The sequence below is a fragment of the Ranitomeya variabilis genome, chromosome 5, assembly GCF_051348905.1.
Source record: "Ranitomeya variabilis isolate aRanVar5 chromosome 5, aRanVar5.hap1, whole genome shotgun sequence".
Lineage (NCBI taxonomy): Eukaryota > Metazoa > Chordata > Amphibia > Anura > Dendrobatidae > Ranitomeya > Ranitomeya variabilis.
Genome location: NC_135236.1, coordinates 552863025 through 552877829, shown reverse-complemented (window position 1 = coordinate 552877829; position 14805 = coordinate 552863025).

Genomic DNA, 14805 nt, shown 5'->3' with positions numbered 1-14805 from the left:
GAGACTTTAGAAACCAAATAATATTAAAAAAACCAAAAAAATAAATAGCCTTTCTATGGCCCACTGAATGAGAGAGAGAGGTGGCACACCCAGGAGTCAAGACTGGCACACAAGCTGAAAGGGCAATATTACTCTCCCACTGTTTTTTTAAGTTTTTTTTTTGTTATTTTCAGGGAGACTTTAGAAACCAAATAATATTAAAAAAACCAAAAAAATAAATAGCCTTTCTATGGCCCACTGAATGAGAGAGAGAGGTGGCACACCCAGGAGTCAAGACTGGCACACAAGCTGAAAGGGCAATATTACTCTCCCACTGTTTTTTTATGTATTTTTTGTTTTTTAAGGGAGACTTTAGAAACCAAATAATATTAAAAAAACCAAAAAAATAAATAGCCTTTCTATGGCCCACTGAATGAGAGACAGAGGTGGCACACCCAGGAGTCAAGACTGGCACACAAGCTGAAAGGGCAATATTACTCTCCCACTGTTTTTTTATGTTTTTTTTTTTTTCAGGGAGACTTTAGAAACCAAATAATATTAAAAACAAAACAAAAAAAAAGAGGCTTTCTATGGCCCACAATTAGAGAGAGAGAGGTGGCACACCCAGGAGTCAAGACTGGCGCACAAGCTGAAAGGGCAATATTACTCTCCCACTGTTTTTTTAAGTTTTTTTTTTGTTATTTTCAGGGAGACTTTAGAAACCAAATAATATTAAAAAAACCAAAAAAATAAATAGCCTTTCTATGGCCCACTGAATGAGAGAGAGAGGTGGCACACCCAGGAGTCAAGACTGGCACACAAGCTGAAAGGGCAATATTACTCTCCCACTGCTTTTTTAAGTTTTTTTTTTTGTTATTTTCAGGGAGACTTTAGAAACCAAATAATATTAAAAAAAACCCAAAAAAATAAATAGCCTTTCTATGGCCCACTGAATGAGAGAGAGAGGTGGCACACCCAGGAGTCAAGACTGGCACACAAGCTGAAAGGGCAATATTACTCTCCCACTGTTTTTTTATGTATTTTTTGTTTTTTAAGGGAGACTTTAGAAACCAAATAATATTAAAAAAAACAAAAAAATAAATAGCCTTTCTATGGCCCACTGAATGAGAGAGAGAGGTGGCACACCCAGGAGTCAAGACTGGCACACAAGCTGAAAGGGCAATATTACTCTCCCACTGTTTTTTTTATGTTTTTTTTTTTCAGGGAGACTTTAGAAACCAAATAATATTAAAAAAACCAAAAAAATAAATAGCCTTTCTATGGCCCACTGAATGAGAGAGAGAGGTGGCACACCCAGGAGTCAAGACTGGCACACAAGCTGAAAGGGCAATATTTCTCTCCCACTGTTTTTTTATGTATTTTTTGTTTTTTAAGGGAGACTTTAGAAACCAAATAATATTAAAAAAAAAACAAACAAAAAAAGGCTTTCTATGGCCCACTGAATGAGAGAGAGAGGTGGCACACCCAGGAGTCAAGACTGGCACACAAGCTGAAAGGGCAATATTACTCTCCCACTGTTTTTTAAGTTTTTTTTTTTGTTATTTTCAGGGAGACTTTAGAAACCAAATAATATTAAAAAAACCCCAAAAAAATAAATAGCCTTTCTATGGCCCACTGAATGAGAGAGAGAGGTGGCACACCCAGGAGTCAAGACTGGCACACAAGCTGAAAGGGCAATATTACTCTCCCACTGTTTTTTTATGTATTTTTTGTTTTTTAAGGGAGACTTTAGAAACCAAATAATATTTAAAAAAACCAAAAAAATAAATAGCCTTTCTATGGCCCAGTGAATGAGAGAGAGAGGTGGCACACCCAGGAGTCAAGACTGGCACACAAGCTGAAAGGGCAATATTACTCTCCCACTGTTTTTTTATGTATTTTTTGTTTTTTAAGGGAGACTTTAGAAACCAAATAATATTAAAAAACCCAAAAAAATAAATAGCCTTTCTATGGCCCACTGAATGAGAGAGAGAGGTGGCACACCCAGGAGTCAAGACTGGCACACAAGCTGAAAGGGCAATATTACTCTCCCACTGTTTTTTTAATTTTTTTTTTTTGTTATTTTCAGGGAGACTTTAGAAACCAAATAATATTAAAAAACCCAAAAAAATAAATAGCCTTTCTATGGCCCACTGAATGAGAGAGAGAGGTGGCACACCCAGGAGTCAAGACTGGCACACAAGCTGAAAGGGCAATATTACTCTCCCACTGTTTTTTAAATTTTTTTTTTTTGTTATTTTCAGGGAGACTTTAGAAACCAAATAATATTAAAAAAACCAAAAAAATAAATAGCCTTTCTATGGCCCACTGAATGAGAGAGAGAGGTGGCACACCCAGGAGTCAAGACTGGCATACAAGCTGAAAGGGCAATATTACTCTCCCACTGTTTTTTTATGTATTTTTTGTTTTTTAAGGGAGACTTTAGAAACCAAATAATATTAAAAAAAACAATAAAAAAATAGCCTTTCTATGGCCCACTGAATGAGAGAGAGAGGTGGCACACCCAGGAGTCAAGACTGGCACACAAGCTGAAAGGGCAATATTACTCTCCCACTGTTTTTTTATGTATTTTTTGTTTTTTAAGGGAGACTTTAGAAACCAAATAATATTAAAAAAAACAAAAAAATAAATAGCCTTTCTATGGCCCACTGAATGAGAGAGAGAGGTGGCACACCCAGGAGTCAAGACTGGCACACAAGCTGAAAGGGCAATATTACTCTCCCACTGTTTTTTTATGTTTTTTTTTTTTTTTTCAGGGAGACTTTAGAAACCAAATAATATTAAAAAAACCAAAAAAATAAATAGCCTTTCTATGGCCCACTGAATGAGAGAGAGAGGTGGCACACCCAGGAGTCAAGACTGGCACACAAGCTGAAAGGGCAATATTACTCTCCCACTGTTTTTTTATGTATTTTTTGTTTTTTAAGGGAGACTTTAGAAACCAAATAATATTAAAAACAAAACAAAAAAAAAGAGGCTTTCTATGGCCCACAATTAGAGAGAGAGAGGTGGCACACCCAGGAGTCAAGACTGGCGCACAAGCTGAAAGGGCAATATTACTCTCCCACTGTTTTTTTAAGTTTTTTTTTTTGTTATTTTCAGGGAGACTTTAGAAACCAAATAATATTAAAAAAACCAAAAAAATAAATAGCCTTTCTATGGCCCACTGAATGAGAGAGAGAGGTGGCACACCCAGGAGTCAAGACTGGCACACAAGCTGAAAGGGCAATATTACTCTCCCACTGCTTTTTTAAGTTTTTTTTTTTGTTATTTTCAGGGAGACTTTAGACACCAAATAATATTAAAAAAACCCCAAAAAAATAAATAGCCTTTCTATGGCCCACTGAATGAGAGAGAGAGGTGGCACACCCAGGAGTCAAGACTGGCACACAAGCTGAAAGGGCAATATTACTCTCCCACTGTTTTTTTATGTATTTTTTGTTTTTTAAGGGAGACTTTAGAAACCAAATAATATTAAAAAAAACAAAAAAATAAATAGCCTTTCTATGGCCCACTGAATGAGAGAGAGAGGTGGCACACCCAGGAGTCAAGACTGGCACACAAGCTGAAAGGGCAATATTACTCTCCCACTGTTTTTTTTATGTTTTTTTTTTTCAGGGAGACTTTAGAAACCAAATAATATTAAAAAAACCAAAAAAATAAATAGCCTTTCTATGGCCCACTGAATGAGAGAGAGAGGTGGCACACCCAGGAGTCAAGACTGGCACACAAGCTGAAAGGGCAATATTACTCTCCCACTGTTTTTTTATGTATTTTTTGTTTTTTAAGGGAGACTTTAGAAACCAAATAATATTAAAAAAAAAACAAACAAAAAAAGGCTTTCTATGGCCCACTGAATGAGAGAGAGAGGTGGCACACCCAGGAGTCAAGACTGGCACACAAGCTGAAAGGGCAATATTACTCTCCCACTGTTTTTTAAGTTTTTTTTTTTGTTATTTTCAGGGAGACTTTAGAAACCAAATAATATTAAAAAAAACCCAAAAAAATAAATAGCCTTTCTATGGCCCACTGAATGAGAGAGAGAGGTGGCACACCCAGGAGTCAAGACTGGCACACAAGCTGAAAGGGCAATATTACTCTCCCACTGTTTTTTTATGTATTTTTTGTTTTTTAAGGGAGACTTTAGAAACCAAATAATATTTAAAAAAACCAAAAAAATAAATAGCCTTTCTATGGCCCAGTGAATGAGAGAGAGAGGTGGCACACCCAGGAGTCAAGACTGGCACACAAGCTGAAAGGGCAATATTACTCTCCCACTGTTTTTTTATGTATTTTTTGTTTTTTAAGGGAGACTTTAGAAACCAAATAATATTAAAAAACCCAAAAAAATAAATAGCCTTTCTATGGCCCACTGAATGAGAGAGAGAGGTGGCACACCCAGGAGTCAAGACTGGCACACAAGCTGAAAGGGCAATATTACTCTCCCACTGTTTTTTTAATTTTTTTTTTTTGTTATTTTCAGGGAGACTTTAGAAACCAAATAATATTAAAAAACCCAAAAAAATAAATAGCCTTTCTATGGCCCACTGAATGAGAGAGAGAGGTGGCACACCCAGGAGTCAAGACTGGCACACAAGCTGAAAGGGCAATATTACTCTCCCACTGTTTTTTAAATTTTTTTTTTTTGTTATTTTCAGGGAGACTTTAGAAACCAAATAATATTAAAAAAACCAAAAAAATAAATAGCCTTTCTATGGCCCACTGAATGAGAGAGAGAGGTGGCACACCCAGGAGTCAAGACTGGCATACAAGCTGAAAGGGCAATATTACTCTCCCACTGTTTTTTTATGTATTTTTTGTTTTTTAAGGGAGACTTTAGAAACCAAATAATATTAAAAAAACCAATAAAAAAATAGCCTTTCTATGGCCCACTGAATGAGAGAGAGAGGTGGCACACCCAGGAGTCAAGACTGGCACACAAGCTGAAAGGGCAATATTACTCTCCCACTGTTTTTTTATGTATTTTTTGTTTTTTAAGGGAGACTTTAGAAACCAAATAATATTAAAAAAAACAAAAAAATAAATAGCCTTTCTATGGCCCACTGAATGAGAGAGAGAGGTGGCACACCCAGGAGTCAAGACTGGCACACAAGCTGAAAGGGCAATATTACTCTCCCACTGTTTTTTTATGTTTTTTTTTTTTTTTCAGGGAGACTTTAGAAACCAAATAATATTAAAAAAACCAAAAAAATAAATAGCCTTTCTATGGCCCACTGAATGAGAGAGAGAGGTGGCACACCCAGGAGTCAAGACTGGCACACAAGCTGAAAGGGCAATATTACTCTCCCACTGTTTTTTTAAGTTTTTTTTTTTTTATTTTCAGGGAGACTTTAGAAACCAAATAATATTAAAAAAACCAAAAAAATAAATAGCCTTTCTATGGCCCACTGAATGAGAGAGATAGGTGGCACACCCAGGAGTCAAGACTGGCACACAAGCTGAAAGGGCAATATTACTCTCCCACTGTTTTTTTAAGTTTTTTTTATTTTTTATTTTCAGGGAGACTTTAGAAACCAAATAATATTAAAAAAACCAAAAAAATAAATAGCCTTTCTATGGCCCACTGAATGAGAGAGAGAGGTGGCACACCCAGGAGTCAAGACTGGCACACAAGCTGAAAGGGCAATATTACTCTCCCACTGTTTTTTTAAGGTTTTTTTTATTTATTTTCAGGGAGACTTTAGAAACCAAATAATATTAAAAAAACCAAAAAAATAAATAGCCTTTCTATGGCCCACTGAATGAGAGAGATAGGTGGCACACCCAGGAGTCAAGACTGGCACACAAGCTGAAAGGGCAATATTACTCTCCCACTGTTTTTTTAAGTTTTTTTTTTTTTTTATTTTCAGGGAGACTTTAGAAACCAAATAATATTAAAAAAACCAAAAAAATAAATAGCCTTTCTATGGCCCACTGAATGAGAGAGAGAGGTGGCACACCCAGGAGTCAAGACTGGCACACAAGCTGAAAGGGCAATATTACTCTCCCACTGTTTTTTATGTATTTTTTGTTTTTTAAGGGAGACTTTAGAAACCAAATAATATTAAAAAAAACAAAAAAATAAATAGCCTTTCTATGGCCCACTGAATGAGAGAGAGAGGTGGCACACCCAGGAGTCAAGACTGGCACACAAGCTGAAAGGGCAATATTACTCTCCCACTGTTTTTTTAAGGTTTTTTTTTTGTTATTTTCAGGGAGACTTTGGAAACCAAATAATATTAAAAAAAACCAAAAAAATAAATAGCCTTTCTATGGCCCACTGAATGAGAGAGAGAGGTGGCACACCCAGGAGTCAAGACTGGCACACAAGCTGAAAGGGCAATATTACTCTCCCACTGTTTTTTTATGTATTTTTTGTTTTTTAAGGGAGACTTTAGAAACCAAATAATATTAAAAACAAAACAAAAAAAAAGAGGCTTTCTATGGCCCACAATTAGAGAGAGAGAGGTGGCACACCCAGGAGTCAAGACTGGCGCACAAGCTGAAAGGGCAATATTACTCTCCCACTGTTTTTTTAAGGTTTTTTTTTTGTTATTTTCAGGGAGACTTTAGAAACCAAATAATATTAAAAAAACCAAAAAAATAAATAGCCTTTCTATGGCCCACTGAATGAGAGAGAGAGGTGGCACACCCAGGAGTCAAGACTGGCACACAAGCTGAAAGGGCAATATTACTCTCCCACTGTTTTTTATGTATTTTTTGTTTTTTAAGGGAGACTTTAGAAACCAAATAATATTAAAAAAAACAAAAAAATAAATAGCCTTTCTATGGCCCACTGAATGAGAGAGAGAGGTGGCACACCCAGGAGTCAAGACTGGCACACAAGCTGAAAGGGCAATATTACTCTCCCACTGTTTTTTTAAGGTTTTTTTTTTGTTATTTTCAGGGAGACTTTGGAAACCAAATAATATTAAAAAAACCAAAAAAATAAATAGCCTTTCTATGGCCCACTGAATGAGAGAGAGAGGTGGCACACCCAGGAGTCAAGACTGGCACACAAGCTGAAAGGGCAATATTACTCTCCCACTGTTTTTTTAAGTTTTTTTTTTGTTATTTTCAGGGAGACTTTAGAAACCAAATAATATTAAAAAAACCAAAAAAATAAATAGCCTTTCTATGGCCCACTGAATGAGAGAGAGAGGTGGCACACCCAGGAGTCAAGACTGGCACACAAGCTGAAAGGGCAATATTACTCTCCCACTGTTTTTTTAAGTTTTTTTTTTTTTTTTTAAGGGAGACTTTAGAAACCAAATAATATTAAAAAAAACAAAAAAATAAATAGCCTTTCTATGGCCCACTGAATGAGAGAGAGAGGTGGCACACCCAGGAGTCAAGACTGGCACACAAGCTGAAAGGGCAATATTACTCTCCCACTGTTTTTTTATGTTTTTTTTTTTTTCAGGGAGACTTTGGAAACCAAATAATATTAAAAAAACCAAAAAAATAAATAGCCTTTCTATGGCCCACTGAATGAGAGAGAGAGGTGGCACACCCAGGAGTCAAGACTGGCACACAAGCTGAAAGGGCAATATTACTCTCCCACTGTTTTTTTATGTATTTTTTGTTTTTTAAGGGAGACTTTAGAAACCAAATAATATTAAAAAAAAAACAAAAAAAAAAAGGCTTTCTATGGCCCACAATTAGAGAGAGAGAGGTGGCACACCCAGGAGTCAAGACTGGCGCACAAGCTGAAAGGGCAATATTACTCTCCCACTGTTTTTTTAAGTTTTTTTTTTTGTTATTTTCAGGGAGACTTTAGAAACCAAATAATATTAAAAAAAACAAAAAAATAAATAGCCTTTCTATGGCCCACTGAATGAGAGAGAGAGGTGGCACACCCAGGAGTCAAGACTGGCACACAAGCTGAAAGGGCAATATTACTCTCCCACTGTTTTTTTAAGTTTTTTTTTTTGTTATTTTCAGGGAGACTTTAGAAACCAAATAATATTAAAAAAAACCCAAAAAAATAAATAGCCTTTCTATGGCCCACTGAATGAGAGAGAGAGGTGGCACACCCAGGAGTCAAGACTGGCACACAAGCTGAAAGGGCAATATTACTCTCCCACTGTTTTTTTATGTATTTTTTGTTTTTTAAGGGAGACTTTAGAAACCAAATAATATTAAAAAAAACAAAAAAATAAATAGCCTTTCTATGGCCCACTGAATGAGAGAGAGAGGTGGCACACCCAGGAGTCAAGACTGGCACACAAGCTGAAAGGGCAATATTACTCTCCCACTGTTTTTTTATGTTTTTTTTTTTTTCAGGGAGACTTTAGAAACCAAATAATATTAAAAAAACCAAAAAAATAAATAGCCTTTCTATGGCCCACTGAATGAGAGAGAGAGGTGGCACACCCAGGAGTCAAGACTGGCACACAAGCTGAAAGGGCAATATTACTCTCCCACTGTTTTTTTATGTATTTTTTGTTTTTTAAGGGAGACTTTAGAAACCAAATAATATTAAAAAAAAACAAACAAAAAAAGGCTTTCTATGGCCCACTGAATGAGAGAGAGAGGTGGCACACCCAGGAGTCAAGACTGGCACACAAGCTGAAAGGGCAATATTACTCTCCCACTGTTTTTTAAGTTTTTTTTTTTGTTATTTTCAGGGAGACTTTAGAAACCAAATAATATTAAAAAAAAACCAAAAAAATAAATAGCCTTTCTATGGCCCACTGAATGAGAGAGAGAGGTGGCACACCCAGGAGTCAAGACTGGCACACAAGCTGAAAGGGCAATATTACTCTCCCACTGTTTTTTTATGTATTTTTTGTTTTTTAAGGGAGACTTTAGAAACCAAATAATATTAAAAAAAACAAAAAAATAAATAGCCTTTCTATGGCCCACTGAATGAGAGAGAGAGGTGGCACACCCAGGAGTCAAGACTGGCACACAAGCTGAAAGGGCAATATTACTCTCCCACTGTTTTTTTATGTTTTTTTTTTTTTCAGGGAGACTTTAGAAACCAAATAATATTAAAAAAACCAAAAAAATAATAGCCTTTCTATGGCCCACTGAATGAGAGAGAGAGGTGGCACACCCAGGAGTCAAGACTGGCACACAAGCTGAAAGGGCAATATTACTCTCCCACTGTTTTTTTAAGTTTTTTTTTTTGTTATTTTCAGGGAGACTTTAGAAACCAAATAATATTAAAAAAAACCCAAAAAAATAAATAGCCTTTCTATGGCCCACTGAATGAGAGAGAGAGGTGGCACACCCAGGAGTCAAGACTGGCACACAAGCTGAAAGGGCAATATTACTCTCCCACTGTTTTTTTATGTATTTTTTGTTTTTTAAGGGAGACTTTAGAAACCAAATAATATTAAAAAAAACAAAAAAATAAATAGCCTTTCTATGGCCCACTGAATGAGAGAGAGAGGTGGCACACCCAGGAGTCAAGACTGGCACACAAGCTGAAAGGGCAATATTACTCTCCCACTGTTTTTTTATGTTTTTTTTTTTTTCAGGGAGACTTTAGAAACCAAATAATATTAAAAAAACCAAAAAAATAAATAGCCTTTCTATGGCCCACTGAATGAGAGAGAGAGGTGGCACACCCAGGAGTCAAGACTGGCACACAAGCTGAAAGGGCAATATTACTCTCCCACTGTTTTTTTATGTATTTTTTGTTTTTTAAGGGAGACTTTAGAAACCAAATAATATTAAAAAAAAACAAACAAAAAAAGGCTTTCTATGGCCCACTGAATGAGAGAGAGAGGTGGCACACCCAGGAGTCAAGACTGGCACACAAGCTGAAAGGGCAATATTACTCTCCCACTGTTTTTTAAGTTTTTTTTTTTGTTATTTTCAGGGAGACTTTAGAAACCAAATAATATTAAAAAAAAACCAAAAAAATAAATAGCCTTTCTATGGCCCACTGAATGAGAGAGAGAGGTGGCACACCCAGGAGTCAAGACTGGCACACAAGCTGAAAGGGCAATATTACTCTCCCACTGTTTTTTTATGTATTTTTTGTTTTTTAAGGGAGACTTTAGAAACCAAATAATATTAAAAAAAACAAAAAAATAAATAGCCTTTCTATGGCCCACTGAATGAGAGAGAGAGGTGGCACACCCAGGAGTCAAGACTGGCACACAAGCTGAAAGGGCAATATTACTCTCCCACTGTTTTTTTATGTTTTTTTTTTTTTCAGGGAGACTTTAGAAACCAAATAATATTAAAAAAACCAAAAAAATAATAGCCTTTCTATGGCCCACTGAATGAGAGAGAGAGGTGGCACACCCAGGAGTCAAGACTGGCACACAAGCTGAAAGGGCAATATTACTCTCCCACTGTTTTCTTATGTATTTTTTGTTTTTTAAGGGAGACTTTAGAAACCAAATAATATTAAAAAAAAACAAAAAAAAAAAGGCTTTCTATGGCCCACAATTAGAGAGAGAGAGGTGGCACACCCAGGAGTCAAGACTGGCGCACAAGCTGAAAGGGCAATATTACTCTCCCACTGTTTTTTTAAGTTTTTTTTTTTGTTATTTTCAGGGAGACTTTAGAAACCAAATAATATTAAAAAAACCAAAAAAATAATAGCCTTTCTATGGCCCACTGAATGAGAGAGAGAGGTGGCACACCCAGGAGTCAAGACTGGCACACAAGCTGAAAGGGCAATATTACTCTCCCACTGTTTTTTTAAGTTTTTTTTTTGTTATTTTCAGGGAGACTTTAGAAACCAAATAATATTAAAAAAAACAAAAACATAAATAGCCTTTCTATGGCCCACTGAATGAGAGAGAGAGGTGGCACACCCAGGAGTCAAGACTGGCACACAAGCTGAAAGGGCAATATTAATCTCCCACTGTTTTTTTATGTATTTTTTGTTTTTTAAGGGAGACTTTAGAAACCAAATAATATTAAAAAAACAAAAAAAATAAATAGCCTTTCTATGGCCCACTGAATGAGAGAGAGAGGTGGCACACCCAGGAGTCAAGACTGGCACACAAGCTGAAAGGGCAATATTACTCTCCCACTGTTTTTTTATGTTTTTTTTTTTTTTCAGGGAGACTTTAGAAACCAAATAATATTAAAAAAAACAAAAAAATAAATAGCCTTTCTATGGCCCACTGAATGAGAGAGAGAGGTGGCACACCCAGGAGTCAAGACTGGCACACAAGCTGAAAGGGCAATATTACTCTCCCACTGTTTTTTTATGTATTTTTTGTTTTTTAAGGGAGACTTTAGAAACCAAATAATATTAAAAAAAAAACAAAAAAAAAAAAGGCTTTCTATGGCCCACAATTAGAGAGAGAGAGGTGGCACACCCAGGAGTCAAGACTGGCGCATAAGCTGAAAGGGCAATATTACTCTCCCACTGTTTTTTTAAGTTTTTTTTTTTTTATTTTCAGGGAGACTTTAGAAACCAAATAATATTAAAAAAACCAAAAAAATAAATAGCCTTTCTATGGCCCACTGAATGAGAGAGAGAGGTGGCACACCCAGGAGTCAAGACTGGCACACAAGCTGAAAGGGCAATATTACTCTCCCACTGTTTTTTTATGTATTTTTTGTTTTTTAAGGGAGACTTTAGAAACCAAATAATATTTAAAAAAAAACAAAAAAAAAAAGGCTTTCTATGGCCCACAATTAGAGAGAGAGAGGTGGCACACCCAGGAGTCAAGACTGGTGCACAAGCTGAAAGGGCAATATTACTCTCCCACTGTTTTTTTAAGTTTTTTTTTTTTTATTTTCAGGGAGACTTTAGAAACCAAATAATATTAAAAAAACCAAAAAAATAAATAGCCTTTCTATGGCCCACTGAATGAGAGAGAGAGGTGGCACACCCAGGAGTCAAGACTGGCACACAAGCTGAAAGGGCAATATTACTCTCCCACTGTTTTTTTATGTTTTTTTTTTTTTTCAGGGAGACTTTAGAAACCAAATAATATTAAAAAACCCAAAAAAATAAATAGCCTTTCTATGGCCCACTGAATGAGAGAGAGAGGTGGCACACCCAGGAGTCAAGACTGGCACACAAGCTGAAAGGGCAATATTACTCTCCCACTGTTTTTTTTATGTATTTTTTGTTTTTTAAGGGAGACTTTAGAAACCAAATAATATTAAAAAAAAAACAACAAAAAAAAGGCTTTCTATGGCCCACAATTAGAGAGAGAGAGGTGGCACACCCAGGAGTCAAGACTGGCGCACAAGCTGAAAGGGCAATATTACTCTCCCACTGTTTTTTTAAGTTTTTTTTTTATTATTTTCAGGGAGACTTTAGAAACCAAATAATATTAAAAAAACCAAAAAAATAAATAGCCTTTCTATGGCCCACTGAATGAGAGAGAGAGGTGGCACACCCAGGAGTCAAGACTGGCACACAAGCTGAAAGGGCAATATTACTCTCCCACTGTTTTTTTATGTATTTTTTGTTTTTTAAGGGAGACTTTAGAAACCAAATAATATTAAAAAAAAAACAACAAAAAAAAGGCTTTCTATGGCCCACAATTAGAGAGAGAGAGGTGGCACACCCAGGAGTCAAGACTGGCGCACAAGCTGAAAGGGCAATATTACTCTCCCACTGTTTTTTTAAGTTTTTTTTTTTTTATTTTCAGGGAGACTTTAGAAACCAAATAATATTAAAAAAACCCAAAAAATAAATAGCCTTTCTATGGCCCACTGAATGAGAGAGAGAGGTGGCACACCCAGGAGTCAAGACTGGCACACAAGCTGAAAGGGCAATATTACTCTCCCACTGTTTTTTTAAGTTTTTTTTTTGTTATTTTCAGGGAGACTTTAGAAACCAAATAATATTAAAAAAACCAAAAAAATAAATAGCCTTTCTATGGCCCACTGAATGAGAGAGAGAGGTGGCACACCCAGGAGTCAAGACTGGCACACAAGCTGAAAGGGCAATATTACTCTCCCACTGTTTTTTTATGTATTTTTTGTTTTTTAAGGGAGACTTTAGAAACCAAATAATATTAAAAAAACCAAAAAAATAAATAGCCTTTCTATGGCCCACTGAATGAGAGAGAGAGGTGGCACACCCAGGAGTCAAGACTGGCACACAAGCTGAAAGGGCAATATTACTCTCCCACTGTTTTTTTATGTTTTTTTTTTTTTCAGGGAGACTTTAGAAACCAAATAATATTAAAAAAACCAAAAAAATAAATAGCCTTTCTATGGCCCACTGAATGAGAGAGAGAGGTGGCACACCCAGGAGTCAAGACTGGCACACAAGCTGAAAGGGCAATATTACTCTCCCACTGTTTTTTTATGTATTTTTTGTTTTTTAAGGGAGACTTTAGAAACCAAATAATATTAAAAAAAAAACAAAAAAAAAAAGGCTTTCTATGGCCCACAATTAGAGAGAGAGAGGTGGCACACCCAGGAGTCAAGACTGGCGCACAAGCTGAAAGGGCAATATTACTCTCCCACTGTTTTTTTAAGTTTTTTTTTTTGTTATTTTCAGGGAGACTTTAGAAACCAAATAATATTAAAAAAAACAAAAAAATAAATAGCCTTTCTATGGCCCACTGAATGAGAGAGAGAGGTGGCACACCCAGGAGTCAAGACTGGCACACAAGCTGAAAGGGCAATATTACTCTCCCACTGTTTTTTTAAGTTTTTTTTTTTGTTATTTTCAGGGAGACTTTAGAAACCAAATAATATTAAAAAAACCCAAAAAAATAAATAGCCTTTCTATGGCCCACTGAATGAGAGAGAGAGGTGGCACACCCAGGAGTCAAGACTGGCACACAAGCTGAAAGGGCAATATTACTCTCCCACTGTTTTTTTATGTATTTTTTGTTTTTTAAGGGAGACTTTAGAAACCAAATAATATTAAAAAAAACAAAAAAATAAATAGCCTTTCTATGGCCCACTGAATGAGAGAGAGAGGTGGCACACCCAGGAGTCAAGACTGGCACACAAGCTGAAAGGGCAATATTACTCTCCCACTGTTTTTTTATGTTTTTTTTTTTTCAGGGAGACTTTAGAAACCAAATAATATTAAAAAAACCAAAAAAATAAATAGCCTTTCTATGGCCCACTGAATGAGAGAGAGAGGTGGCACACCCAGGAGTCAAGACTGGCACACAAGCTGAAAGGGCAATATTACTCTCCCACTGTTTTTTTTATGTATTTTTTGTTTTTTAAGGGAGACTTTAGAAACCAAATAATATTAAAAAAAAAACAACAAAAAAAAGGCTTTCTATGGCCCACAATTAGAGAGAGAGAGGTGGCACACCCAGGAGTCAAGACTGGCGCACAAGCTGAAAGGGCAATATTACTCTCCCACTGTTTTTTTAAGTTTTTTTTTTTTTATTTTCAGGGAGACTTTAGAAACCAAATAATATTAAAAAAACCAAAAAAATAAATAGCCTTTCTATGGCCCACTGAATGAGAGAGAGAGGTGGCACACCCAGGAGTCAAGACTGGCACACAAGCTGAAAGGGCAATATTACTCTCCCACTGTTTTTTTATGTATTTTTTGTTTTTTAAGGGAGACTTTAGAAACCAAATAATATTAAAAAAAAAACAACAAAAAAAAGGCTTTCTATGGCCCACAATTAGAGAGAGAGAGGTGGCACACCCAGGAGTCAAGACTGGCGCACAAGCTGAAAGGGCAATATTACTCTCCCACTGTTTTTTTAAGTTTTTTTTTTTTTATTTTCAGGGAGACTTTAGAAACCAAATAATATTAAAAAAACCAAAAAAATAAATAGCCTTTCTATGGCCCACTGAATGAGAGAGAGAGGTGGCACACCCAGGAGTCAAGACTGGCACACAAGCTGAAAGGGCAATATTACTCTCCCACTGTTTTTTTAAGTT